We start from the raw sequence: 27,710 nt of genomic DNA, 5'->3' as shown, positions 1-27,710 counted from the left end.
CAGCAATCAATCAGGATATCTTGACCCTCTCTAGCTAAGGGATGGGAGTGTGACTTAAACTAAGGCCAATCAGTGATCACCTCCAGGATGGTGACTATTGAGCAGAATGAAGCAAAATTCTAAAAATTGGTTAGGGCTTTGGGGTGCCTGTATAGCTCAGTTAGTTAGCATCTGCTTTCGACTCAGGTCCTGGGATCAAGCCCCACATGGGGCCCCTCCATCAGGCTCCCCGTTCACTGGGGCACTGGGGAGTCTGCTTCTCTCTCTCTCTCTGCCCTGCTCCTGCTCTCTCTCGAATAAATAAATCACCTTTTATAAAAATTGGTTGAAGCTTCCTTATCCTGTGATGGCTGACTGACTCTTACATCTTGGTCTAGGTCCTAATGCCTTAATTCCTGTTGTTTTTAAGCCTAGTGCATCTTTTTCTTTGGTTTTGTAACTATCTGTGATCCTTACAAAAAATTCTTTTTTCTGCTTTTCTTATTTGGAGTTGTTTTCTACTGCTTGCAGCCTAACAACCCTAAATGATATCCCAGGTTGCCTAATTTATTTTTCCCACAATAGAAAAATAATAATTAAAGCATAAATACAGCAAGAATGAATAACTACAGTCAATGTGTCCTTTATGACCTTAGATACATTGACAAAGCTTCCATTGCTTTTCAAATGAAGATTAGATTTTATCTCTTTGAAGTACATCCCAAACATAGATTTATTGTAAAACTTCATGCCAAGCTATCTGAACCTTTCTTGGTCCAAGGAAAAGTTGGGCTGCCACGAAACCAATAATTCAATAGTACAGACATCATTGGGTCTAGACGTTCCTGACTACGACATGCTAGATGTTTGGGATGTATTACATTCCGATTATTTAAGTTCAATATATCCAAGCTAAAGCTCATTATTTGGCATTTTGTATGGAGTATTTTCCCTTGAGTTTTTTTGGAATAATGACAGTAACGTCATTTTCTTAAGGACTTGGAAAGGTAGTACTGACATTCATTCAGAGGTATAACAACTTAGTATTAGTGTTTCCCTTTCACCAACTGTTATACAGTTGACATCTCTGTGACTTTTTGAAAGAGAAAATTGTAACTCATTTTTTTAATACATGAACTTAGTCCTTAATACATCCTTTTTTTTTTTTTTTTCTATTGGAGGAAGCTCCTTGGAAGCCTATTTCCAATAATACATAATTGCTCTAACTAGTTCTTATATTTATTTTAAAATAATAATATTGAATTAATTTGCAAATGTTTAATAATATATATCTTTGAGTAAATCCGTGTGGATTTTCCCCAAGCCAGTCCATTTAGAGTTTATTATATCTTTGCTTTATACATATAGCATATAAGTATATATACATATATATTTACATGCTGCAAGTATTTATAAGCTTTATTATAAATCAGGAAGTTTAAAGAGGGTTTTTTTTTTTATATTGTATGTTACTTCTGTTTTAAACTCCCCACATACAAATAGAAACAATACTATGAGTTTTCTTCCTCTGGCCTACAATGAGACTCCACAGGACTTGCTTAGGGTTTTGAGAGACCCAAGGATGTCCTCTTGAAGTAGTTATTAGTGCTATTCTCCTAAAGTTTCCTGTTATCTCCTGTTCTGGATACATGGGATTATTACTTCTCATTCCCACTGTGGCTCAGTGGGACTATGTGATTGATTTTGGCTAATAATTTTTATGCAGAAGTAATGTGTGTTACTTACGGGAAAATCACTTAATTGCCAACACGAGAACTTTTAGTATTCTCTTTCCCCCTGGCACATTTGAGGGTAGGGCACTCATCAGGATGTGTGGTATGATGGGTGCTCTATGACTGCATACTATGAGCACAGTAGCTGGATATGTAGATTGGACACGCACCAAAAACTTGAGTATTTTAAACCAATAAGATTTTGTTGTTTTTGCAGCATAATGTGGTTCTTCCTGCTTGATACACCTCTCCATTTCTGGAGAGACATTCTCCTGGAATCTTTACCTTTTCTTCTAATGATAAACTGTGTTGGACAAGCAAGAAGAAAAGCTGAAGCTCTGTCTCTTTTGCCAACATCTAGAGCTTTTATCTTGGCCTTCCATAAATTTTTTTTTGCAAACACACACAACCTTCCTGCTTCTCTCTCTACCCACTTCCCCAGACCCATAAAGCTCCTGAAAGCTTGGAAATGCCTTAGGTAAATTCCCATCACACAAACTCCACTCCCAAAAGGTAGAATGGGAGAAAAAAAAATCTGCCCCTAATGTCTACCATATTTCTTTTTATCTTTTAAAATTCTTTCTTTTCACCAATTGAAGTTTCTAATACTTCAATCTGTTTTATATCTTCTTGCAAAAGGAAAAGAGGGAATAGCGTTTGCTATCTTTTCTGACCCCTAGATTTAATAAAGTGTCTTGCTCTTTCCCTCAGTCTTTACATTTCTGTCATTGTTTGCTTCATCTTGCTGCCTGCCATGTCCTCATTCTGGAGAACGCTTAAGCAAAATGTGGATGAGGACACAACACATGGTTTTCCTAACATTTTCTTCTTCCAGCATAAATCATGCCCTGATTTAGAAAAATTTGCTCTTAGAACTGGTGGTTACATTGAGACTGTTCTGATTGCATTTATGAGATTTGGAGAGTGATAACGTTCAAGTCTTGTGATTCTAGAGGGATTGTAGATCTGCAAGTTGACAAGAGGACTAAGAAACCTTCATTCTTCTATTCCTTCTATTTAGCTTGAGCTTAGCGTCCAACAGAGGCCAATGAAAGTGTAGGAGTAGAAGGGAAGGGTAGGTCTTGGGTCACAGGTAGTGAATGAAGGAGAAAACAGTACACAATCTGCAGTTTCATACTTTCTAAGGCTATAGTGGGACAACTGAGATGTTTTTATTCTGGAAATTCAGGTTGAAGACTTTAAAAAAAAAAACACAACACTGATTCTGGGGAAAAGTAAATTTCTTCAGGATGTATTATTTTTTCCTTTATAGCTTCTTAAATTTTTTTTAATCTATTGCTTTTTACAGAAAATCAGTCTTTTTTTTTTTTTTTTTAAAGATTTATTTATTTGAGAGAGTGAGAGAGCAGAAGCTGGAGGGGTAGTAGAGGGAGAGGGACAGAGAGAATCTGAAACAGGCTCCCTGCAGAGCTCAGAGTCTGATGCAGGAATGGATCCCATGACTCTGAGATCGCTACTTGAGCCCAAATCAAGAGTCAAAGGTTTAACTGACTTCACAAGCCCAGGCGCCCTGGGTTTTTTATTGGCCTTTTTTGGAAAAGGATGGGATATAAATAAAATTAAATAGTTCATGTATCTCTATTTTACTCATCAAACTGCTGGGAGTGTTCTGTAGGAAAGCATTCGGAGACTCTGGTTTGACTCAGTGGTGACTGACTAGCCAGGACAGCCAAAGATTTGGGTGATCTAAATGTGTCATCCTTGTTCTAGAAAGTACCTGAGGGATAATGTTTTATATTCTTCTACATCAAGGAAGAAATATTCTCTGTTCTCAAAATACAATTATGTATTTTCCACTTTAACACCTCTAGAGAAAGAGTTAAATTAAACATTTTTGTCTCCTGCAGGTTTTTTGTTTTTTGTTTTTTGTTTTTTTTTAGTCTAGAACTTTGGAAAGTTGAGCTAGAGGCAGCATTGTGTAGTAGAGTATCTTTGAAGCTGTCTCAGGAGAGTTTTTGTTTGCCTGTTTGTTTTTATTAAAATCTCACACAGATCTCCAGTACAAAACAGGCAATAGTGGAACTATTTGGTTTAAAGAGGAAACAATGATCTAAGACCCAAATTCCCTAGACCCCTCCCTCTTGCCCTTTGGCACACTTAAGGATCTACTGGGCTTTATCGAATGCAGTTGGAAGCTCCAAAAGTGACCTGTGAGCCAGATAGGCTTGAATTCAAATACCTTGCTTGCTTCCAACTATGTTAAAGCTCGGACAACTTGTTAGCCCATCAATGTCCTGTTTTATCAAATAAATAGAGATAATAGCCCTTAGTTTTTGAAATTCTTGTGAGATTGAATTGAGACGGAGAATGTGATAGATGCTCAACAACGATGATTTGTATTTCTTCTGCTTGAAACTAAATCCAATGTAATGTACCTAATTCTTTAAAACAATGAATGGTTAAAAGTAATTTCTTGTCATTATCCTTCAAATATTTGTAGATTGCTATGGATTTTCCTTCTTTTTTTTTTTGTTGTTTCAATCTGCTCTTATCTTGTGCTTTCTTTTATTGTTGATATTATTCATTCATCTGGCGAAACAGTGGATAAAATATCTTCCCTTTTATTTTATATTTACTACATTCCCATCAATGGTAATACCTTACTTTTGGTAATTCAAATAACCAATACCACCAATAATCAATGTCAGTCTTAGAATTACACTGTTGGATATAATTTAGTTGGCTTTTTCATAAATGATGTCCAACATATCTTCTATAATTGCCTAATGTGTATTTCAGTAATTTTCCTCTTCGTAAATTATTTGCTTAGAACTTTTATATATATGCTACTTTCATGAATCTCAAGGTTATACATTGTTATATCATGTGTATGTATGTTCTTGATATGAAGAAAGTATCAGTGAAAATATAAAATTATCCCTTAAAGTACTTTTGTCCTCACAAAATTAGCTCAAAGGTATAATTTTCAAAATTAGCTCAATGAGTAATGGGATGCTATTTGTGAAGCCTGCCTGTTTGCTTTTCCCTCTACTCTTTAGACTTAACTATTGTAAGATGCTTTTTCTTCTTTATCCTTCCTTCTTTTAGCCCATTGTTGGCACTTTTGCCATAGTCATTAACTATTGCAGGTTTTTAAAATGTTGGGCATCATTCTGATTTTGCAATATTTGTTATGAGCCAATGCCTATTTCCTGCTTTCCAGTAAACTTTCTTCTCTAATTGTTTTTGCTCAAATGTTAAGAAATGTGGAAAATAGATTCTGTGAAGAAGTTTAACAGTTCCTAGACTGATATTAAAAAAAAAAAATTATGGTGCTATTTATTTATGGACTTTCAAAATACTGACTTTCATGGGACTAACCCTTGAAAAAGTCCCATCTATGTAAAAATGAGACAGACTGGAACAGAATTTATTGTAAAGAACTAAAAAAAAAAATAAATAAAAAAAAAAGTCTTTTTCATTAAGTCATAGTTGATTTTAAACTGAATCCCCCACCTAATGAAAGCACAATCTTTGATGCTTTTTGTTTATTATAACTTCTCATCAAAAGGGAGTACATAAATGTGAGAGATTTGGAATGACTTTGTTGGCCAATGTAAGATAAAATACCCTCTATACATAATGAAGAAACAGTAAGACTTTAACAAAAAATCCAGCTTTTAAAAAGACCAGGGAAAATAGGATGAGAAGAAAAAAAAAAAAAAAACTTAGCTTAGGGCAAAATTATGAGAGTGAAAAGATCTACAACGAATAATTTTTAGCAACCAAAATCAAGTTTACATTCCGGACCCATTAGCTAAATCTAGAAAGGAACTTGACATTCAAATGAGGAGCTGCTTGAAGAGTTTAGACAACCAACCTTCTCTGAGTAGATATTTAGGTAAAAGAAAATTAATGAGCATGTTTTACCCCCCCCAAAAAAATTCTCTTTGACATAGATTTTATTTTTTGTTTTTTATTTTTTTGACATAGATTTTGATGAGAGAAATGTATGCTCTAGAAAAGTAGACTAAAGGAAAACAGCTGGAATTCTTGTAGGTTATACCTGAGGTGCCTGAAGGAAGCCTTAATATAGTTTGCTAACTGTTGCCAAAGTGTTACCAACAGGTCTCCGCATCTTTGAACTAAAACACACCAAGTTTATTAAGGAAACTCAAAGTAAGATCCAAGCTGGCACGGCGTTTCCGGGCCATGTGATCCAATGAATTAAACTTCAGTCATCACTTCCTAAACAAAGGGGAGCTGAGGTTCTCCTGTGGGCAAAGCTTCCCCCTCTCAATGCTCAGGGCTGCCTTTGAAAGGCCCTGTGATGGGGCCCAAGGGAGTTTTGATTAGAGAATCACAGGAAATGTTTTTTCCACCTTCCAATAAAATTCAAGGTTTTTATAATAGGGCCATTCAGGCTTTCTAGAACTGTTTTTGCTTTAATAACTTATTTTGTATGGTGGGGTAAATAATTCACAGTGTAGAATGAAAAAGGAATGTGCGTGCGTAAAACTATTTGCAAGGAACTTGTGTTAGTAATTATAGCCTTTTAAAAATCTCTCTGTGATGTAGTAGAGATGAGTCACTTAGCTGAGCATTTTTATGTTGCTTAAATAAGGAGGGAGCTGTTTACAAAATCATCCTGACAGGAAAAAAGTCCTGTGGTTGACGACCTTTCACTTAGCAAAACACACATTGGCATTTTACTACCATATTGGAAAACGTCTGAGAAAGTCTCTCTGTGTACTTTTAAAGTTATTATCTTTATTTCACAGGCGAAATTTTAAAAAGTCTTCTACATATGTGTATTAATATTTCATATTTAAATATAACCTACTTAAACATTTGTTACAAACCCTTGGTCTTGGAATCAGGAGACCAGTTTGACAAAAACAAAAAACAAAAACAAACAAAAAAACCCCCAAACAAACAAGCAAACAAAATCCCTTTTAAGCTTGTGGCTTTCACCAGTACTTTTGTTATGTAGGAACTTTAACTCTTTTATGAATTTTAAAAATCTGTATATGAAGCCATTTAATAATCGAGTTGTAGGTTTTCTTTTTCTTTTCTTTTTTTTTAAGTTTTCTTTTTAGATTAGAAAAAATTAAGTCAACTCTACACTAAGAAACTATGGAGTGTCGCGGATACCAGAAAGATGATGGTCTACAAAATTTGGATCCCATACCCCAATCAATAAAATATTTTGAGCCCACAGGATTTCTTTACGTACATTATAAAATATACATATAAAGTAAGGTGAAAGTATGATATACACATAAAACAGCATTTTCTTAAAGTTGAGTGAATGCAATTACTATAGATTGGAAAAGTTAAGAGAAATTTAGTGTAGGAGTTCTGGCACAGTTCCAGAAAGCCCCTCGAGGCAGGTAGGGGTGGGGGGTGGCACACATTGCCCAGCTTTTGTGGCTTAACGGCTGAAACATGGCAGGGGCAGGTAGGCGTTCCCCCACCCAAAGGGGGGCCCTCCACACTCACTCGAATCAGAGTCCCTTGTGTGTTTTTTAAAAATACTGATACCCTGGTTCTAATTCTGGGGATTTGGCTTCAATTAGTCTAATGGGGGAAAAGACTAGGTATTGCTATTTAAAAATCTCCCCAGGATTTTTGTATGTCTAGAATTGTTGAATCATTATGCAGTACACCTGAAACTAATGTAACGCTGCATGTCAACTATATTTCAATTAGGGGGAAAAAAAAAAGACAACTTTCTAGTTCCTTTATGGTTAAGAAGGTAAGAGAAAGGGGCCTGTGGGTGGCTCAGTCCATTAAGCCTCTGCCTTCGGTTGAGGTCATGATCTCAGGGTCCTGGGATGGAGCCCCACATCTCATGGGACTCCCGGCTTCTCCTTCTCCCTCTGCGCCTCCCCTCCACTCATGTGGGCTCTCTCTCTCTCTCTCTCTCTCATAAATAAATAAAACCTTAAAAAAAAAAAAAAGATGTCAAGAGAAGCATAGTTTACACAAACAATGTATATAAGAAAGAACTGGTTTAGGAAATGGAGAAACAAGCCACTGGCCAATAAATAAGACAAAATAAATCTTCCCAGGAGAAGTCAGTATACAGCTGGGGGGTGAGAATTACCACCCGAGACCCAGGGCAGCTCCCCTCTCCTTGTGTGGGCTTCAGTGGATGTTCCCAGCAGGAAGCGGCTGTGGTTCCCAGCCCAGGGCCTGGTGGGACAACGTAGTGGCCGAGGGGACAGGATGCAGGCACCGATGTGCATAGTCTCTGGTGACTGCACTGTCCTGGGAAGGGGTTGGTTTGAATGAAGGGAAGCAAAAGCCATGCCCCCCAAGATTGCAGCCAGCGGCTGTCATGCAGCAGGGGAGGTGAGGGCCAGACTGGCTTCAGAGCTCAGCTGGGCCCGCAGGAGAATGTTCCAGGGCCTGAGATCCTGAGTGAGCAGGTGGGAGCAAGGACTACCCATCGCAGCTTCAGTGAATGTCATTCCCATGTCATTAAGCCCCCGCCAGCCCAGGGAAACTCAGGTTACAGCATTAATATTGAAACAATAACCAACTTCTACTGAGAGCTTCACGATTGACAAAGCTCTTTTGTATATATTACGTTACTCGATCCACGCTCCATCCCTGGGAGGTACCAGGGTAAATGCTCTTAGTTCCATTTTATAAAAGAAAATAATGAAGTTCAGAAATGTTAAATATTTGCCTGAGGTCATACAATACTAAAGGGCAGAGCCAGAACTCCAACCTGGGTCTCTCAGCGCTCAACCCCCCCTTTTTTTTTTTTCTTTTTCACCGTGACTCCAACTGGTAGAAAATGCTGGGTTGATGCACAGATGAGAATTCCCGTGAATTTGTGCGCTTATCGATTTCCCTAGAAATGGGATAAACCTCTCTCTGGGCTTGCCAGTGTTGCTCTTTGCCGTAGCCAAAGCTAATGTTTAGCCACATCGGTTGTTAAAGTGCTGGAAGGCCTCTTGCTTGTTTAGTAGAGACTGTCCTGAGCCCCCTAATCCCTTGGCCACCACAACCCGGGCAACCCTAGTTTTTCCCCAGGAATCCCCTGGATCTCTCAATGATCCAACAGTGAAGGGGTTAGTACCTGGCAAAGCAAAGGTACCCCTGGCTCTGGCTCGGTGTTCAAAAACCAGAATGGGTGCCTGGGCTGTGAAATCTGGGGTTGTTAAATTTTAGAAATATTACCCCTCCCCGTAGGCATCCACTTGCAAATTCAGGTGTTTCGTCCACAAATTGGTTTCATTGATAATGATGGGGTATAGGGAATGAATCAGCAAAGCATTGATCCCTCCCTCCTCCATCCAACAATTGGTTTAATCTATGATCGAGTTTTTAGATTCTGTCTCCTTAAAAATCTCTCTGTGTGTTTCTTTAGAAGATTTTCACCACCTCTCACTTAGATTTGCTAAATATTCCATCCTTTATCTACCCTCCCCACTCCTCCCCAAGTTTGTTCTCAAGCTGCCTCCAGTTAGCTGTAAAATTTGAATCTGATGGTGTCCCTATTCTTTTAGACACTATCAAATGCTGCCCTTATCAATTGAAGTTTTTAACACTTTATTAACATATAACAGTGTTTGTCAGGTGTACAGTATTTTTTTTTTTTGGTATTACATTGTGAATTTTATTTTCCAATTTTGATCAATAAAAAAGAAAATAATAAGCTTAACCAATCAAAAGAAGTACCAAAAAAAGACATTCACATGCACGAAAGGTATAAACAGTGTAGACTCATTTCCAGTTGATTGAATTCTACTTTCACATTTAAAATACAAAATACATCTTAATTTGTTAGGAAATGACCACGTTTAGCATCAGGAAAGGAGCTTTAACTTTAGCTTTTGATCATGACTTCAATACCTTGTCAAAAGAAATTTCATGGAAACTCTATGTATGTATCACTGTCAATTAATAAAAGATTAATTTTGAAAAATAACCAGTGATTTGACACACATGTACATTGCAATATGATTACCACAATGAGGGTTAGTTGTCACCTCCATCACCTCACCTGATTACCTCTTTGTGTGTGGTGATAACATCTAAGATCTGCTTCCCAGCGACTTTCATGTATCCAACATGGTACGTTAACTATAGTCGCCGCACCACGTATCAGATTCCCAGAACTGATTCATCTAATAACTGAAAGTTTGTACTCTTTGAGCCATTCTTCCCTAATTCTCTCATCCTCCAGCCCCTAGCAACCACCATTCTGCTCGGTTTCAGAGTTCACCGGAATCTGATACAAGACCCCCTACTCTGGTCATGCTCACTTCTGCAGCTTCATAGGTCACTGGACATAATTCTTGTGCCCACGTCACAGTGAAATACCCTGAGCTCTCCAGCTAATATACCCATAAACGTCAGCTGGCAGGTACCGCTCAATGGTTTTCAAAGCAGTAGGAATCCTGAATCTAAATTTGTATGCCAGCTCCCAAACGAGAACCATGTATCTGCATACTGCAGCTGAAGGCTTATTTGGAGCTGGATAATCTGCAAGAATGGAGACATCATTTTCAGGAAAGGACTAGTATTGAGTGAGTTCTGGGAGGTTTCTTTTTTATGTAGAGATGGATTTTATTTATCTATTTTAGTTTATATTTTTATATATTTATTTTATTTTATTTCTTAGAGAGGGATTTTAAGCATCACTTGGATATTTAAATAGTTAGAGACACATTGATGTCAGCCATTAGTTGGGAATAAGCCTGTGTTATAACTTGCCCGACTTTTTTTTTTTTTCTCGCCAGAGTCTAGTCTAGGCAAATGGAATTTGAAAAGGGGCTCCACTCACCGAGATTCTGTGAAAAGCCACACAAGAAGAGGAACAAAGAGAAAAATAATTTAAAAATAAAACCGTTTTCCCATCTCTCAAATGATGTGAGGAATTCCTATTTTAGAAATCAAAAAAAGAAAACCCCCCTCAATTTATAAGTGCTTGGCTAAACATGTAAGTCTCCTAAGCATTTTATGGTTTGTTTTTGATACTCTTTAATTGCTAAGATGTAAACTAGGACATTTCAATAGTCTCTTCACTATTTACCCTAGTTTATAACCTTGAAAGAAACAGATTGTCCCGAAGCATTTTTAGTTGGGTTGATATGTGTGGAATCTTTGCCTTAATGGATTTCAGGGTTAAGGGTGATGCTCCAGATCTCTTGTAGAAGAGGCAATAAGCATTTCTAGTGTTTTATCCACAGTTCAGGGAATCAAGACGTGCTCAGTTCCATCCCTTCTACTCTTTGCACTGAAATAACCACACAGCCTCTCTTACCCTTGAAGTGCAAACAAGGAATTATATGCCAAGTGACATATAAGGCCATGTAAAGTAGGATGTATGTGCAAGAAGCGTGTACATTTAAACATACTTAGGGCGCCTGGGTGGCTCCGTCGGTTAAATGTCTACCTTCACCTCAGGTCATGATCCCAGGGTCCTGGGATGGAGCCCCACATCGGGCTCCCTGCTCAGTGGGGAGCCTGCTTCTCCCTCCACCCCTCCCCTTGCTAGTACTCTCTCTCTTTTTCTGAAAAATAAATAAATAAAAATCTTTAAAAAAATAAACACACATAAAGTTTCACAGTTCGTACAACATGGCTTTGAATGTCTAGTCAGAACAGGAATGAAGAAACACTGAATAATAAAACAACTCTCTCTATATATATATAAAAATATATATTTATTTATTTACTTTTTAAATTAAAAAGCATAACCATATTTTGTTGAAGTTCTTCACAGTTTGCTGGAGGTAGAGTTCAAAGGGAGTTTTGTTAGAAACTTGGGCAAGGTGAGAATGGGTGAGGTGAGAGTGGCGTTTTAGTGCACGGGATCCCATGTTGGGAGAGGCCTGGGTTTCCTGTGCTAACTTGCGTATCTGCTCAACGCTGATGCACAAATCACCTTTACTTAGTAGTCTGGTTTCGGAGCTCTCCCAGGGCTTCTAAGTTAAAAGAAAAATTAGGTCAAAAGATCTGACAGGTTTGTATGCACGTGTGTGTGTGTGTGTGTGTGTGACTTGATTTACACAGAGCATCGGTGTTAAATCACATTCACTCGTAATCTGGTGAGCAATGTCAATGAGAAGAAATAAGGTTATATGAAGTTGGGACTATTTTGAAAATTCCGGGACGTCTGGAAATTTTGTGAAATGTTATCTCAACCCTTTGACAATTCTCGTCCAGGCTTCCGATCATGTCGTTGCTGGTTCTCTCCACCTAACGGTATATGAAGATCCTTCCTTCCCTTTCTTGAAGGTCCCTTCTCTCCTTTTAGAGTTTGACAGTATCAACCAGGAACCAATATAGGACCCTAGCAGGCAAAGTGTATCCACTCCCTCTGTTATTGAAACTTTATTGGAAATACTGACATCCTTTGGTATGAGAGAGAGAAATATCCCCACAGCCACAAATTGTAATGTCTGGTTCAGTTCTAATTTAAAAATACTGGAATTGGCAAAGAAAGGACATTTTCTACTAGCAGTTCTAACTCCAGCCATGCTCTACATCTCACGCTGTGTTTTCCAGAAGCACTGTAGGTTGGATATAGCACAGGTAGGAGTCCTGGTTCTGCTTCTGATGCTTGCTTGAATGCTGCTCCATCCCTGGTAACTTCTCCGAGCCTCAGTGTTCTCATTTGTCAAATAAGAGTAATAGCATGCGCCCAGCTCCCTTTCAGGTCAGTGGAGAGGTTTCCCATGAGTGCATGGACACAACAGCACTTCCATAGCAGAGGATATCGCTGTTCCACTGAGGAACCAGCAGGAGGCACGGTCCAGGCCTTGGCAAGAACATGGAGTCTTTGCACCCTTGCCTTTGCACCCTTGCCTTGTCACACTCACAGCTTCTTTTGGAATTTGAGTCTGAACCATTTCTATCTCTTTTCATGAGAGCAGGAGCCTCATTCCAGCCTCTGGCTTTGAGAAGTGAGAATTTCCATTGGCTTCTTGCACGAAATATTGTTGGGCCCCCTCTCTCAGCATGGCTAAACCCATGGCTGCTATTGCCTGTTGGCTTTGTCCCTGCTTTTTTGCTTTATATTTCTGTCCAATAAAAATGCTTATCTTGTTTTGGAGATGGGCTATGTTTCTGTTGTTGTTGTCTCTGTTACCAATATGCGTATGTGTTCGGAGTAGAGAGTGTGCACCAAAGCCTGAAATTATGCAGCCAACTTGGCCGGAATGAAGCATTCCTTGGTGCCAATGTTTTATAAATTGTACATAAGGTTCAGTCAGTTATAAGACATCATATTGTTGGGTTTAAGAAAGAAAACCTAAAGTTCATCTTTTTCTGAACTCCACCTGGCATCATGGAGAATGTTTGACAGTTCAATGATGAAATCACTTTTAGAGTAGGAAAGGTCAGTAACACTCAAAGCGTGGTTTATGAACTCTGCTGGTCCACAAGCTGCTACTGGTCCAGGGCAAGATAAGTTCAGAAAGTGACAGTAAGCACCGGGAAACTTTTAAAGCATTTGACAAAGTAATTTTCGATTTGTTGTATCTAATAACTTAAAGAATAAGCTTAGGAGAACGTGGGTGGCTCAGTGGTTGTTGAGTGTCTGCCTTTTGCTCAGATCATGATCCTGGTGTCCTGGGATTGAGTCCCACATCGGGCTCCCCATGGGGAGCCTGCTTCCCCATGTCTACCTATGTCTCTGCCTCTCTCTCTGTGTCTTTTATGAGTAAATAAATAAAATCTTAAAAAAAATAAAAGAATTAGCTTATATTTTTTCTTCTTAATTTCATTTTTTTGAACTTTACAAAATACTTATAATGGCTTAGAAATTGGTAAAATTAGGCCCTTTACCACAGATAGTTTAAGAAGTACTGGTTTCTGCTGTTACTAATGCTTATCATATTTCATCAAATATGTTTTCATCAATTTAATTCATGCTATTATTTTATAGCTCACAAAAGAAGAAAACAATGCAGCCAATTAAGCTGTATGCAATCTTTCTATATCACTTAGATTTTTTATTTTATATTTATTGGAGGATCTCTTTAAGACTTTTAACATAATTTAAAAGATCATTGATGACTCTAATTTAGGTATAAAAAGGAAAATATGAATGCAATAAATTAATGAAGATTTTTTTTAACTTCTTCACATTCAGAGTCCAATGTTTCTGACTCACTCTTAAGTTAGAGTTACCGATGTCTGTGTTTTTCTAGACCATATTGCCCTCTGGGTTTTCAGAAATGTTGAGGACATGGAATTTCTTTAAAGATTTTAAAAATATAATTTGTAGGTTTTTTTAAAAAATGCCTAAACTACTGATCTTATTAGAAAGTGTCAATAGACAGTTGCGTGTATTTCAGGAAGGAACCATCATAACGATTCACACTTGTGTCATCTTTTCTTAGGTTTATAAAGCATTTGATTGTTGCATTGCAAGAAAAAATGGAATTGTGAATATCCCTTCAAAGATGAACATCTGCCTCTTTAGTACGAAATGTATATTCAACTGCTGTGTCTCCATGTCTTCCTGTACACATGGTAACCTTGGGGGTTTTAATGCTGAGTTATACTGTAATCTTTTAAAAGACATTCAAAGAGACAGTTAAACTGAACATATATGGTATCAACCAGGCATGTAGGTCAACTGAAGTGATGAGAATATGAAAGCTAAAGCTGAGCCCTAGATGCTCAGGGGAGACCTGGCTGACTTGACTGTGGTTTATGATCATATATTGTAAAATGCATCCTAATATCATAGAAGATAAGATGTGAAAACAATGTGTCTTTAAATTGATGAAATATGGTAATTTGGAATTAATAACTGTTAAGAATGATCTGTTATTTTACCTGAATAACTTAAAGACACATAAATTCCTAATTAATATTCCTAGGGGAAGCTCTAAGCATATTTAACTCATCTAAATTAAATTCTTTGAATTTAAAGGAGTATCTGTATGTCGACTGCAACATTCCATTGACTACTTCAACTGGCCAACTACAGAGTTTACTAGATATCTAAGTGGTTTAGTTTACTGAGTTATTTACTCCAAAGATGGAGTGTGTCTAGCACTCCATAACAAACACTCAGCACTTAATTGTGTGTATGGTATTAATCATAGCAACCTTTGAAGATAGGTAACTATTGGTTTCCCCATTCCCCAGCTACACTTTCCTGTAAGAATAGTCAACAAGGGCACAGACAGGTAAGCAGATTATGGGGCCAGGACTCAAACAGGTAGTATATTTGGCTCAAAGGTCCAAAGCCTGAGGTTTTCTTAAATTACACTATACATCTTAACAAGTGAAGTTATTTCGGCTATATCTGTGGTTCTCAAAAGAGCCTGTAGTTGATTAAAAAAAGAAACCAAAAAACACACACAAAACAATCCCTTAAAACTTTCCAGATCTTGAAAGCACATAATAGGGGGAAAAAACAACAACTCTGAATTTAAACAAACCAACCAACTGGGCTCACTCGACAAGGTCTTGAATATGTGCAGAACCAGTTGAAGAAAATGTAGTCCATTTAGAGCCTTTATCAAATCTTAATAAATGCCTTCGGCAAACAAACACAATCAGAACAAAAACTACTTTCCAGTACCACTGGAAGGAAAAAATGTTGGCAGAGACTATGGAAATGTGGTGACTAGTAATTATTCAGTTGAAGGGGAATATAAACTGGGACTTACATAGAATTTGGATGCCAAGCAAAACTATTACAATGAAATTATAGGAGACCCAAAGTAAGCCAAAACTATTCAGGCTATAGTGTTTCTCCACTATTGTAAATACAAAGGTGAAACTGAATCACCAAGGAGAACAAAGCAGGTAATGATACCAGCTATTTCTCAGGATGAAATTCTAATAAAAACCAAACTGAGTTTGTTAAAACTCAGTTGTCTGAAGTAGACCTATTTCCTCTTGTTGGAGGATTTAAATAATAAACTTTTCCTTACCCAAAATACAGCATATAAAAATATCCATTGGCTAAATATGAATGAATTTTAGACTTTTCTGAAGGTCTTCATTTAAGAAATACATTGTATAAACATAATTAAAAAACAAAGATTTTACATGTTATAAAAGGAAGCAGTTATATTTCACAGAAAATTTCGATTCTCATGAGTTAAATGGCTTTCCAGATCATTGTTTGATTAGGAGGTTGGGTTCCAAGAAAGTTGATAAGGTAGGCAATGGCTAAGTATAGATTAATAAAATTAATGAATTAAAAAAATTGGAATGATGACATAAATCAATACCAAAGATTTTATTTTACCAGGTTGTTTAAACTAAGACACAAATTCACTTACGTTGGTACTACTTTTTTTTCAAAAAATCATGTATCATTTAGAAAACAACACAGTGGGAAATTAGGAAACTATCCACTTTGGCTAAGAGATAATATTACAACTTTTATTTGTATTTTAAAATATTCAAATTAAATTTATACACACATATTATGTATCATGTTTAAATAAAAAATTAAGACATTGCCCTTTATTAATTTTTGAGGCCTTTATTGGTCTGAGTCCTCACTTGTTCAAGGTATTAAGGTTGGGAGACGTTTTCTTCCCAAAGGATGAATTCCACCCTATGATGGTTAATTTTATGTATTTTTTTTTTTTGGCTAGGCTAATGTGCTAGATATTTACACATGTACACACACTGACACACACACATACACACATCTATATCCTGTTGGTTCTGTTTTTCCTGATCCAATTAGATACAACCAGCCTGTTGTAGAAGTTTGATTATCAGGAAGTCTATTTGTAAAATGAATTTACGTTAATGATGAATCTTGCCCTAAGTATATATAGGCTGGGAAATAATAATTCGTGATTTTAAAAAATTACTTCTATAGTCTGTAAATAAATAGTGGGGATACATACAAAATATATTTTAATGAAATGGATGGTTATTCCAAAAAGTCTGGAGAATAATTCCAAATAACTGTCAAACAGAGTGATTATTTTTAAAAAGTTGACTGGTAAAACCAAATATGTTAAAACTAATTTTTGTTATTTGAACTTAGAATAGTGGTCACTCTTAGAGGGGGTAGGTAGTGAAAGGTGCAAGAGGGGCTCCTAGTGCTGGTGAGATTTTGTTTCTTGATCTGGGTTTGGGTACACAGGTGTGTTCAGTGCATGAGAATTCATTGAGCTGTGTGAACAGATACTTTATCTTTGCTAAATTTCATAAAAAAATTAACAAAAAATGGCCTCAAACCTGGAAAATGTATCCCTTTACAAGTTCTAAGAGCAGATTAAGGCTAACTTCGTATATACACCAATTTTGACTATAAAAGAGAACACAGAGAGCAATTACTTTTAACCATCAAGGATATATTGGCTAGGACTTCATATTGCTTGGAAATTTTGCATCGGTGTTCATGAGGGATATTAGAATGCAGTTTTCTGGAGTGTCTTTTCAGAATTTGGTTTGAGGGTCGTGCTGACATCATATAATGAATTGAGGAGTGTTTCTTTCTCTTCAACTTTCTCAGAGACTTTGGTATTGATAATATTCCTTCCTTCAATATTTGGTAGAATTCCATTTTGTGAGAAAGTTTTTAACTATGAATTTAATCTTAAATAGATTAAGATAAATCTAGATTAAGATTAGGGCTAGTCTAGTGATTTACTTCTTGAGCGAGGGTTGGTAAACATTTCATGATTTTTTTTCCTTTCATCTAAGGTGAATTTATTGGCATAAAGTTGTTTATAATATTCCTTTTTTATCCTTTTAGTGTCTGTAGGATGTGTAGTGATGTCACTCTCTCTCATTTCTGATGTCTTCACTTTGCTTCTCTTGATCAGTCTGGCTACAAATTTTTCAGTTTTGTTGATCTTCTTAAAGAATTAGTTTTTTTTTTAATTTCATTGATTTTCTCTACTGTTTTTCTGTTGTTTGCTTTATCGATGTTTGTTTTGATCATTTCCTTTATTTTGCTTAAGTTGAGTTACTTTGCTTTTTTCTAGTTTTTTTGTTTGGTTGTTTCTTAATGTATAAATTGAAATTATTAGTTTGATGCCTTTTTTCTTTTCAAATATAGTCATTGTTGCTATATTTTTTCCCTAAGTACTGTATCCCATATTTTCATTCAGTTCAAAATATTTTCTGATTTCAAAATTTCTTCTTTGACTCTTGGGTTATCCAGAAGTATATTATTTATTTTCCAAATATTTGGGATTTTTCATATATCTTTCTAATTCTACTACTGCTACTACTACTACTACTAACACTAATACTAACACTAATCTAATTTAATCCCATCAAGGTTATATAATATTTTTTTTGTATAACATGAATCTCTTCAGGATAAATAAAGCTTGTTTTATGGCTTTGACTATAGTTTATTTTAGCAAATGTTTAATTTGCACTTGAAAAATGTGCATTTTGTTGTTTATAGGTGGAATGTTCTATAATTTCCAATTAGATCAAATTGGTTGATAGTGTTATTCATCTCCTGCATCCTTATTGGTTTTATGTCTTCTCATTTTATCAACTATTATGGTTGATGATGTTGAGATCTCCAACTATAATTGTGGATTTGTTTATTTTTCTTTGCATATTTATCAGTCTTGTTTCATGCAACTTAAAGCTTTTATGAGATGCAAAAAATATAGAATTCAAGGTCTTTTGAATGAATTGAGTCCCTTATCATTTATTAAATAACACTTCTTATCCCTGGTAACATGCTTTGCTCTAAAACCTATATTAGCTGATATTATTTAATTTTAGTGATCAATGCTAAGCTGGTATATATTTTTTCCCATCTTTTAACTTTTGGTCTAGTTCTGTTTTTATATTTAAAGTGGTTGTCTTCTAAGAAGCATATATTTGTGTCTAGATTTTTCTTAAATCCAATTTCTACCCTTTAATTAGATATCTAATCATTAACTATTAGATATTAGATGATATAGATATTAGATATCAGATAACTAATAATTAATGTGATTATTGATATTGTTGAGTGTAACTCTACCATCTTGTCATTTGTTTTCTATATTCCCACATGTTCTTTGTTCTTCTTTATTGCTTTTTCTGACTTCTTTCAGATTAGTATTTTTTATTATTTCATTTTACCCTTTTTATTGGTTTGCTAGTTATAACTCTGGTGTGTATGCATGTGTGTATGTGTACATATTTAGGGTTGTTTAAGGTTCAAAGTATACATATTTAACTTACCACAGTTTGCCCTAAGTTGTATACTACTTCATATATAGTATAAGAGCCTCACAACAGTATATTTCCATATCTCTCCTCCTGGCCTTTGTGATATTGTTGCCATACAGTTTATTTCTACATATGTTATAGACCCCACACAATACACTATTATTTTTTCTTAAGCTTTCTTTAAGCAGTCCCAAGTTATTGGGATACTTACACTCATCCGAGTAAGCATCTGCCTTCAGCTCAGATCATGATCCCAGGGTCCTGGGTTGGAGCCCTGCATTGGGCTCTCTGCTCAGGGAGGAACCTGCTTCTTCTCACTCTGCTCCTCCCCACCTACTCATACTCTCCCTCAAATGATTAAAATCTTAAAAAGAATAGTTTGTTATCTTTTAAAGACATTTAAATAATAAGATAGAAAGTCTTTCCAATTACTTTTTCTGTTTTTACTCTTTCTAGTGTTTTTCATTTCTTTGCATGGACTCATATTTTCATCTGGTGTCATTTTCTTTCTACTTAAAAGACTACTTTTAATATAGTCTTAGAGTAGAAAGTCTACTAGCAATAAATTCTTCCATCTTTTTAAGTCTGAAAAAGTCTATTTTACTTTTGTTTTGAAAAATATTTTTCTTGGGTAAAAAATTTTAAATTGGCAGATTTTTAAAAAGTTCACTCTCTATAGTCTATAGCGTCTTCTTAATTCCTACCACACCAATTCAAATTTTCTTTTTTTTTTTTCAATTCAAATTTCCATGCTTAAAATTTAAGGCTCATCTTATGAACTTAATTGATTGTCCCACTATTGCTTAAAAATAATCTTCATATCCAGGCATGCTATTCTCCTTCTTTGTCCAATGTTTATTCTCCTCCTCTTTTCTGTCATATTACCCCCATTTTAAGTTCCTGTCTTTATCATTCTTCAAGTTCTATTAAAAGCTTAAAGTTGGGGCACTTGGGTGGCTCAGTTGGTTAAGCGTTCAACTCTTGATTTCAGCTCAAGTCATGATCTCAGGGTCATGAGATCAAGCCTTGCATTGCGCTCCATGTAGGGCATGGGGCCTGCTTAAGATTCTCTCCCTCTTGGGGGCACCTGGGTGGCTCAGTGATGAGTGTCTGCCTTTGGCTCAGGTCATGATCCCAGGATGTTGGGATCAAGTCCTGCATAAGACTTCGTGTGGAGAGCCTACTTCTCCTCCTGTCTATGTCTCTGCCTCTCTGTGTGTCTCTCATGAATAAATAAATTATATAAACATATTTTAAAGTCTCTTCCTTAAAAAAAAAGAATCCCTCTTCCTTTGCCCCTCCCCCTTGCTCACATGCACGTGTATGTGTGCATGCACATACACACATACTCTCTCTTAAAAAACTTAAAGTTTACCTTAGGCTTACCTTCCCCAACAAGCCTTTTTTTTGCTAGTTATTTTGATTTATTTTTTTATCACAACATATTTTTTAAAGATTTTATTTATTTATTTGAGAGAGAAAAAGTGTGCACAAATGAAGGGGTAGGGACAGAAGGAAAGAGAGAGAGAGAATCTCAAGGAGACTCCTCAGTGAGCATGAAGACCCATGCAGGGCTCAATTTCAAGACCTTGACATCATGATCTGAGCCAAAATCAGGCGTTGGATGCTTAACCAACCAAGCCACCCAGGTGCCCTTTACAATCTTTTTTTTTTACAGCTCTTGGACTATCAAAAATTTTTGTTCTTAATTATATAGTACAGCTTTTTATTGTTCGTGGTCTTATCTTGCCTATTTGATGAATGCTGTTTGAGAAAAATGAGTAATTTATACTGTTTATACCCTCTGCACCAATCCTCTCCTATGCTTCCTGCCCCTCTCAGTTTTGTAGGTGTTTTTAAAAGACTTGATTAACAAGGGACTAAATAATACACTGCACTGCACATATATTAACTTTGGGAAAGTGAGAGTAATTTATTAACAGGGTCAGGAGTTGTACCAGAAAGTCCAATTTCCTAGCAAAAGATACACATTCCAAATAGGAGCATCGAGCTTTGGAGGGAAAAAATTGCAATTTCAAAAATCGTGGTCTAGTTTTGGTTTTCATGATTCTTATAATCATTCAGAAGCAATGAGACTAACTTTCCAGCAGGGATTGTGACACTCATTTGGCCAAAACATTCTTCACATGCAGATGAAGATGTGTTATTAGTAACAATATGGGCTATATTAGACCCCCTTGGGTCTCCTACCAAATTAATTTCGTGAGAGGAAGACAGAAGTCTGAAATATTGACACTTGTATTATGTTCTCAATTTCCAGTTTTAGAAATAGTATTCCTTTCTATCTCTAGGTGTTCCAAATTAATGTTATGTGCATTCATACCAAGGCTTGCACACATATATACAAATTGAATAGATAAGAATTATAATAAAGTGACCATTTTGGATTTTCTAGGCATCATCTTAGTTTTCTAGCTATAACCTCCAGCCCATGAACAAAGACCTCCTAGTAACAACCAAAATATTTATGAATACATTAAAATTTATCATCAACATCAGTTGACACATTTAGACATTTTCGCTCTCAATTTAGCATTAACAATCAGTTTTTCTGCATTTATATGAATAGTTTTCTGATTCAACTCATGTACCTATCAAACTACTACATTAAAAATCCCAACATAATGATTCATGCTAAAAAAGAAACTGGGTTTATACCAATTTATTTGAGCTATCTTTTAGTATATAGACACTGCACTGTAATATATGAGACATGCATTTCCCCCTCTGCATGAGGCCAGTGGTGTTAAAAATAGAAAAAGGGAAGGACCCAACCCATTTATGTAAAAAAAAAACAGGATTTTATTCATGATTGTCCAGAGATTTATACAATTATGTTCATATTTTATGTGGAAGATTCCTCTGCAGATAGCATGTAGTTAGTGCTCATATAGCCTGAGTTGCTCCACTGAAAAATGGTTAAATATATTTGGGAAATCTTTCATACTAAGTATCTTTCTTGGAGATTCTTAGTGAATATTTATACATTAAGAATTTTAGATGTCTGCATAAAAGGAAGCTTGTTTTAAAAAGCGTGTATTTAACTTGGCATTTTTGAAATATCTCAGTGAGTATAGGCTACGACTCTACGTGCCCTAAGTTCGGTGTTTTATAGGGCTAGCTGTGGGAAACCCTGAGCTAGCATATTTATTGGATTATTTATTTCTTATCAAATAAATACCAGGAATTAGTTCCCTTTTATCCTAACCTGAACACATGGGAAATATGTGGATGAGTTAGTGCAGGGCTTTCCAGTGTATGGCATGTGCTTCACCTGTGTTCTGACTGTTGGAATAATTAGTCATCTCCTTCAATACGTCAGATTACTCACTCTACCACACATCTCTTGAAATTTCTGCCTAATGCCTTTTTTTTCCTAGAACTCATGCTCACAGCAGCAGCAGGTGCCTACTAGTTACATTTGTCCTACATGATGGTAATTTCTAGCAGAGTTGATTAGATCAGAAGGGAGCATCTGACCCAACCTGGACTTGTCCATTTCTTTCTTTCTTTTCTTTTCTTTTTTTTTTTTTTAGGATTTATTTATTCATGAAAGACACACACAGAGAGAGAGAGAGAGGCAGAGACACAGGCAGAGGGAGAAGCAGGCCCCCCACAGGGAGTCCGATGTGGGACTTGATCCCAGGACCCCAGGGTCACAACCTGAGCCAAAGGCAGTCACTCAACCGCTGAGCCACCCAGGCGTCCCTGGACTTGTCTATTTCTTATGAGAGTTAGGAATTAGGTTCTAGGAGGGACAGTTAGTCTCTGTGTGAGGCTGGAACTGTATCATGGTCACAGTATGTTATGTGAATGGAGTAGAGAAAGCCAGTTTTGAGAAGGGTGGAGAAAAAGACTCTTCACATTGCTGCCCTTCGGTTTTAAAATACAATATCTATGTAACCGTGTATCTATCTATGCATCTAAATATCTATTATCTCTCAAACTTCTCTCTCCCTATCTATCTGAAATGCCTACATATAAATCAACGCTTCATTCACTCATACATTTTTAAATTTTTTATGGTAAAGTTAATTCAAGTTGTTTAATATTTCTTACTTCTCCCAAACCACGACATCACATAACTTATATCCCGTTCCTTTTAATCTCAGTTTAGAAATTCAAATTAATCCAACATTTCCAATCATGTTCACATTTACTCAATTCTCACTAAATTTTTGAAGTGTTTTCTGTGTCACTCTTTAGGAAAGATCCTTAACTACTTTTAGCTTCCTGAAATGTGACCAGTTAATACGCCTGAGAGCACATTCATATTTATTCTTGAGGTGAGCATAAGGCTGGAGTAGCTGTAATGCTTTGCCAGAAATCTTTTTGTTAAGGCAGATACAAGAAGACTAAGGTGTCAAAAACAATGAAGGGTCAAAGATTTTATCACCTGCAAAGCAAAAAATTAGTCTTTACAGTTTCATAAATGCTAGTAGAAGACACAAGACTCCTAAGTCTGAGACAAAAGATTTTATTACAGTAGTATCAGAAGCCAGAGTATCAAAATTATTTTGTGCCAGTCCTCTGAGCCCCGATTCCCACAGGATAACTTGAAGAAGGTCAAGTGATACTGCACACATAGTGGATTGCACTGTCCGAGAAAAATCTCGAGCTTAGAGAAACCATATATAATGGGCAATAAGCATGCCTGTTTTTAACTCTACAGGGAAACTCTATCCCTGTCTTCCAAGGCTATTTGCTCTGCAAATATCCACGATAGGGCACCTGGGTAGCTCAGTCGGTTAAGTGTCTGCCTTCGGCTCAGGTCATGATCTCAGAGTCCTGGGATCCAGCCCTCTGTCAGGTTCCCTGCTCAGTGGGGAGTCTGCTTCTCATTCCCTCTCCCTCTGGAACCCTGTCCCCAACTCCTGCTCTCTCCCTCAAGTGCTCTGTCTCTCTTAAATAAATAACTAAAATATTAAAAAAATATATCCATGATAGTCCAGAACCAAGCAAATCTTTGCTTACAGGAGTGTAGAATCATGAGAGACCGTGAGTTGTCTTCAACAGGGAGAATTTTGGTTTGAAATTTCTTCTTTGAAATCAAGTCTTATAGAATAAACAGACAGATCAATGGGACAAAAATAGATTCTTCCCTATGGAAGGATCGAGTTGGTTTTTACTGTCTGAATGAAAATGTTATTTGCTGTTATTTTTGCAATGCAATTCTGACACTGACTACCCAGAGTTAGTATGGAATTCCCAGGTTAAGGACAGAATTCTCCATGGTTCTCTCCTCATTTACATACCAGGCACAGGCTCCAGTGTCCTTAGGTTACCTGCACTTCTGACCTACTACAAATTCCTGGGTTCCCACAGTCCCCTCAAGTTCAATAATTCAATAGAATGACTCACAGAACACAGTCAAGCACTATACTTATGATTACAGCTTTATAATAAAGTATATAAATGAGTACCAGCCGAAGGGCGCAGTGCATAGGGCAGTCTGGCAGGTTCCTAAATGTGAAGCTTCCATGTCTTTAGAACACGTCACTCTTTTGACACATCAGTGTACAATAACCAACCAGGGATGTTTACCCAAGCTTCAGGTGACCAGAGTTGTTTTTTACTGGGTTTTCATTAGACAGGAATGGTTGATTGAATCACCGATCACTCCTCCTTTCTCAGAGGTTGGCAGATTGAATTGGTATCACGTGGCTCAGAGTCCCAATCCTCTAATTACATGGTTGGTCTTTCTGGCATGACCAGCTCCCATCCTGAAGCTAACTAGGGGTCCTCCTTGAGTCACTTGTTTTGCATAACTCAAGTGTCATCAGGGGTCCACCATGAATAACAAAGACATTTTTATCACTCAGGAAACTCCAAGGGATTTACAGCTTTCTCCTGGGAATCAAAGATCAGATAAATTCTTCATTATGTAACAGTTTCTTACTTATTTTCCCAGATACGTATTGCAATAATTTTGTAAGGCAGAAGAAGAGAAAGAGGAAGAAGGAGGAGAAGGAGGAGAAGGAGAAGAAGAAGAAGAAGAAGAAGAAGAAGAAGAAGAAGAGGAGGAGGAAGGAGGTGGAGGAGGAGAAAATAATATAGAAAAGAAGGGAAGAAGGAAGAAAAGACTATAGATTGGCATTGTAATAAACCAATAAATAACTTGATAAAGAATACGTGACTTTCCAATTATTTATTTTTCCAACCAGAACAATGATGTCTCTATGCCACGCTCTCTGATAGTTTTTCTCTCCAATAGTTTCCTCAAATAGATCTGATTTTTCTAATCAAGGCTATAGGTAGGCATTTTGTATTTTTATTATTATTGTAAATTATATTGTTATTTGATTTTCCTATTATTAGCATATGGGGTTATTATTAGCTGAGTATATATCTGTATCTAGGCATTTGAATTGCTTAGTTAGTTATTTATAATAATTTTTAAGGAATTCTTTCTTTCTGTTTCCTATCCTTGTGCACAGTAAGAATTTCAGGAACAACACTGAGTAAAAACGGGTGATAGCGAACCTCCCATTTTCTTTGTGGTTTTTACGGGCATTCCGCCAAAATTTTGTCATTTTATCCGTCATGTGATTTTGCTTTCATCCATTTTACATTTTGATCCTCTGCGTGACATTTCAGTTAATGACTTCTGCTCCATGGACTGGTCTCAATAGAAGCACTTACCTTAACAGTATTTTAGGTAGATTATTTTTTATTATGATGGACCGCTCTACACACAGCAGGACATTTAGCATACAAAATAACAATGGTGCCCCTCTGATAACCTGTGACAACCTCCAAAGTTTCCACACATCCTCACTGGTCCCCAAAGAAGCAGTATTACCGCTTTTTGAAAATACCTGCTTTAGAAAATGTAAAAAGGCCAAGGCCAACCCATGTTCTAGGCCCATGAGAAAATTCTCGTACACTGGCATCACCACATGTTGTAAAGGGCAAATGGATCTTGAATAAGAAATGTTCTAAGGTTTGTTATATCATTAGGAGGATATTGGAAGTTCTGGCATCCAGATTTCAAAATTTTTGAGTTGGAAAGACTGTGACCCTTTAGGGAATTACCTCTGTTCAGATGCATCGTCTGTCCACCACTGGGAGCATCCAGAGCACACTCTTTCCTCCTGCTTCTACCCTCAGCCTGGCTTCACTCTCCACTTTGGGAGGAAGCTCCATGGCCCCAGACCATGGAAGGTACAATTCGGATGCCTCATGGTTTCAGACGCAAAAAGACATTTGAGGAATGAAGGTTTCAACAGTGCCAATTTATTTCCTTCCTCCAAATCAACGTGTTTCTGTTTTCCCTGAGTTGAGGACAACTGGAGGGGTCTCAGCCTGGTTCAAGGGGTTGAATGTGCCAGCAGTAGAATGCATCATGTGTTTTTATCAGCTCAATTCCTCAGCTGAGTAAGAAACACCGGTTTCTTGCAAATGATTGGCCTTTTAAATTAAATTTTATTTTATTTTACTTTTATTTTCTGGTCTGAATGTGATCTCTGTCCTGTATTATTTTTATATTTCACTTTAATAGCATGGGGAAGAAACCCTTCTTCCCCTTGACCCATCTTAGATTTATTGACCAAGGCCTAGCAAATAAGACTGATAAAAGACAGATAAACAAGAGAAAAACAGAGGCTGATGAACACGTACATTGCACATACACATGGGAATACTCAGGGGTGGGTGAGTGACTTAAAGGGGTGCTTAGAATTTGAGCTCATACACCCTCTTAGCAAAAGAAAAATAAATTTTTAGAGAAATGACAAGACAAAGGAAAAGGACTGCATTTCCACAATGGCACATGTGGGAAGGTAAACGTGTAGGGAACTAATGGAACATAGGGCTAGTTAGTAGGATTCCTTATATAGGTTCCTCTGGTGCCCTCTCTGGGCTGATAAGCATCTAGAGCTAGTCTTTGGGGATTAACTTCCGTCCTCTGGCAGACAGGAGAGGGGCATCTTTGCAAATTTATGTTCTGCTTTTAGGCAAATGGAAGAGGACAGAGAGCTTTTCTTCTATCTGCTTCTTTTCAATTGCCTTCAGCTCACAATAATCTGTATGCCAGAGTGGCGAATTTTGGGTGGCATAATGTTTTATCCTTAATAGGAAACTGAAAGAGAAATTCAAGTTTTTATGTTATCGTATTCAAAGAAACACACTCTGCTTTTTTGCTTATATGGCAAGATGTATTTATTTATTCATTCACGTAAGGAATATTGGTCAAATACCTACTGTGTGTATCAATCATTTTCAGGGGAGCTGGATTCCCGACTCTGAAGCTACTCCCTTGGGGATTGATTACCTGAGAACGAATCTGCTAAGATAGAGTGAGATGGGCTTCATGTGTTGATTTTTAAAAAAACATTTGTTCAACATTTTGACGAAGGCCGTGTTTAGTAGAATACCTCATGCTTCATGAATAAAAGCAAGTTATTATGACAAGCTTTGCAGTTGGAACTGACAGCATTGGACTTAGGGATACACTGAGTAAACATAAGAATTATTATGCTGGTATCATTGCTAACCTGACATATTTTAAAGCATATTATTGTTAAGGTATATCTTATGTGCCAGAAAATTATGTTTTTGCTAGGACAGACATATCTCTAATGACTGAAGGATATTGAGTCTGTGTGCTGAAGGCCTAAGTCATATTTAAAATTTATCTTTAAACAAAGCCCATCAGTTGGCACCTTTAGTAAATTTATTTTTTAAATGTGGGATAAGGACTCTGGCTTCCCAGGCCTTCATCAGAAAGCTAAAACCGAAAAAAAAAAAAAAGAGCTAAAACCATTTTTTTTTCTCCAGTGATATTTGTCCCCTAAGAATTACATTTTAATATTTTGTTGGTTTTTTTTTTCCTGGCTCTGTTTAAATGTTTAGTTCCCAATGAAACTTTTAAAA

At 36.7% G+C, this 27,710-nt stretch overlaps 1 long non-coding RNA gene across 1 annotated transcript in view; it reads left to right on the top strand.

Annotated features, from left to right (window-relative positions):
* The window catches only part of LOC140594468 (uncharacterized), a 43,174-nt gene extending 18,335 nt beyond the window's left edge, over positions 1-24,839 (top strand). The window contains exons 2-3 of the long non-coding RNA XR_011995315.1: positions 14,042-14,174; positions 24,748-24,839. This is a non-coding gene — a long non-coding RNA (uncharacterized lncRNA). The remainder of the gene's footprint in view (positions 1-14,041; positions 14,175-24,747) is intronic.
* The last annotated feature ends 2,871 nt before the right edge of the window (positions 24,840-27,710 follow it).

Source organism: Vulpes vulpes, chromosome 11 (genome assembly GCF_048418805.1).
Source record: "Vulpes vulpes isolate BD-2025 chromosome 11, VulVul3, whole genome shotgun sequence".
Lineage (NCBI taxonomy): Eukaryota > Metazoa > Chordata > Mammalia > Carnivora > Canidae > Vulpes > Vulpes vulpes.
This window is presented reverse-complemented; position numbering and strand designations above follow the sequence as displayed.